The sequence below is a fragment of the Pyxicephalus adspersus genome, chromosome 8 (assembly GCF_032062135.1).
Source record: "Pyxicephalus adspersus chromosome 8, UCB_Pads_2.0, whole genome shotgun sequence".
NCBI lineage: Eukaryota > Metazoa > Chordata > Amphibia > Anura > Pyxicephalidae > Pyxicephalus > Pyxicephalus adspersus.
Genome location: NC_092865.1, coordinates 70668237 through 70671230, shown reverse-complemented (window position 1 = coordinate 70671230; position 2994 = coordinate 70668237). Strand labels below are relative to the sequence as shown.

At 41.1% G+C, this 2994-nt stretch overlaps 1 protein-coding gene across 2 annotated transcripts in view; it reads left to right on the top strand.

Annotated features, from left to right (window-relative positions):
• The first annotated feature begins 2303 nt into the window (after positions 1 to 2303).
• Positions 2304 to 2994, top strand: part of SUN2 (Sad1 and UNC84 domain containing 2) — a 40372-nt gene continuing 39681 nt past the window's right edge. Inside the window, exons 1-2 of one of the 2 annotated variants that reach the window (XM_072421099.1) lie at positions 2304 to 2419; positions 2626 to 2734. The gene's annotated coding sequence lies outside the window, so the exon portion shown is untranslated. The remainder of the gene's footprint in view (positions 2420 to 2625; positions 2735 to 2994) is intronic. The other variant, XM_072421098.1, reaches the window with a different exon arrangement.

Genomic DNA, 2994 nt, shown 5'->3' with positions numbered 1-2994 from the left:
GGATTCCTCTTCCTCCTGGTGCAGAGGAAGCACTGGGCGCTGCCATCTTCTCTCTTCTCTTCCCGCAGATCCCTTCATTGGCGCGGGTCCTTTCCACTATCTGGTCCCACGTCGTCCTAGGATCCCTCTTCGTCCCGGCGCTGCCATCCTCTCTCTTCTCTTCCCGCACACAATCTGGTCCCACGTCATCCTGGGATTCCTCTTCATCCTGGTGCAGAGGAAGCACTGGGCGCCATCATCTTCTGTCTTCTCTTCCAGCTTTCTTGCGTTGTGACCCGAAGTCACACTGCGCAGGTGTGACATCGGGTGACGTAGCCGCTGTGGGGGGGGAAAAAAAAGAGAGCCGATCTCACTGAGCATGTGATATTTTTGAAAAAAAAAGGTGTTGCATTAAAAAAAAATAACATTTTTACTTTGTTTAGAAGGGTTGTTTACCCTTCTTCCCGAAAATAAGACTTATGTAAATTTTTGCTCTAGGGCTTATTTGCAGGGGATGCCTTATTTTTTCATAAACAACAATCAACATTTATTCTTGAACAAAAAAATCAACATTAATTCAAATACAGTCATGTCATGACATTCTGGAACATCATCATAACTCTCCAAACCCGGAATTCCATCTTGAATTTTTTTTTACTCTATTTCCTTCAGAATCATTTGCCCCAACTCTAGAAATAGCACTTTCCTTAACCTCCTAGGCAGTTCATTTCTGTCCAGATTTATATGTCTAAAAGCGGTACATTGTCTTTCATGAAAATTTATTTTACAGTATAGAATAATATGAGTATAATAAAGTTTGAAACGCAAAATAATAAATTAAATAAATTTATTAATAAACTTTGACCCAATTTTGCGTTTCAAACTTTATTATACTCATATTATATTATACTGTAAAATAAATTTTCATGAATGACAATGTAGTGCTTTTACACATATAAATCCAATGTATTGCATTTAATGCAGTTATTGTGTATTGAATGCAATACAAAATATTTTGAAATTCCCGCCGCACCCCTAGCGTTGGCTGCACGCACCACTGTCACCGGGAACTCCTGGGGAACGTCAGCGCACTCCGGGGGACAAATCGAGAATGAGGATGCGGCCAGACGATAGGAGAATGCCAGTGGGACCAGGTAAGTCTTTGATTTTTTTAGCTATTTTTTTACTGCTATCAGCTGTTTTTTTTTTACCCCGAGCCACACTTGGGATTACCGCCCAGGAGGTTAAATGAGCACCTCCTGTCCATGTATCTATATATATTGTAGCCTATTTTCAGGGTAGGGCTTATTTCTGGGAAACAGGGTATGTAAAGTAATAGTAAATCTAGTAAAAAAAAAGTAAAAATAGCGAGTATAGTCTGCTTTAACCCCCCTAGTGGGACACTCGGGGAGCTTTAACCTAAACTAAAAAACACTTACTTTGTTCCGTCACTGTACCCCGACGTCCTGCTGGTGCCCGCAGGTCCAGGGGACACGTCCGTCTTCAATCTTTAGCAATGCAATGCAGAGACGATCTCCGGGGTTTCCTGGTGCAGGAAACGAAATATGATACGAAATAGCTGTATTGAGTCCAATACAAAGAAATTATTATATATAATATATATATCTATCTATATATATATATATATATATATAATATGCTACTGTACAGGTATATTACATGTTTAACTATTTTTTTAAACAGATTTCGGTGTTTTTTTTATTTAAAGTTTATTATTTAACTTATTACTTTTATTAAGTATTAGACATATTTTGGAGAGTTTTGCCTAGGGATTATAGCCTATATATAAAATAAATAAATAAACGCTTTTTGCATGGCAATTTGGACGGAATTAGAATGCTAGGGGTGTTAAACATGATGTCAGCCCTCATAAAAAGTTTGCACCAGATATTTGGCAATGGTGCACACACAGAAAAAGGTTTGGTGAGTAACCCTAAAAAAAGGGGGCTGTAATACCACAGACTGGCCATTAGATAGCGACAGAGAGCGAGAGAGGAACCACAAAGAAAACACAAAGGCGCGTGTGTGAAGGGAGAGGCTCCTGCCTGTCAGGCAGCTTCATACCAACACTATACTATACCACTATACCAAGTTACTAGCGAATTGTTCCCAAAAACCCAGCGCCCTTTATGTACAAAACTCTCCAATTTGCAATGCTTTCCCCTGACAGACTTATGACGTACAGAAGCAGTTAAGGAGGCAAGCAGCCAAGTACAGCCTTTTCCTGCAGAGAGACAGCGTACAGTCTGCCCCGCCCCTTCCATTCAAATCCTCCAACAAGGAGGACGCCTCAGCGGAGAGTGACAGGCAGGCCGACCAATAGGCGTCCGGCGTTCAGCTAATGCGGCCAGCTGCATCGTGAGATGACAGCACAGTGTGTTTGTGTCACCTGCACTGACAGGAAAGCGGGCGGCTGAGTGTAAGCGTTTGTCTGTCACTTTGTTACATTCCACGCTTCATTTCCTCAGTAATATCTTTCTGTTATGTATAAAATTATCATGCTTTGCTGCTATGTATATAGTCTGTCTGTAGCAGTGTGTATTGTTGTCATTTGTGTATTACAGCTTTTCTTGTTGCCTTTGTCACTTTCTGCTTTGTAATTGAGGACATTTTTATTTTCACTAGGGAGGAAGAATCTTCATTGGCACAGACTGTTATACGCATACCTCATTGGTGTCATAGCCGAGACCGCGACCGAGCAGAACCAATCTTTGTGTGCTCACAACAAAACCAGGTAAACGTGTGTCGGGAAACATTGCATATACGTACATAGTATAGTCCATCAAGTTTAACCCCTAGGGAAATAAACATATCCCAGATATAAAACCCTATAAGACATAGTTGGTCCAAAGCAGTGCTCACCCAAGAAATTTTTTAAAGCTGGGTGGGAGGAAATCGTAGGCGGATGGCAGCCCCTGTATTGTGACCCAATTCTTCAGTAACCACCCAAAAAAAAAAAAAAGCCGGGTGTTTGCTAAAAAGTGCCGGGTGGTG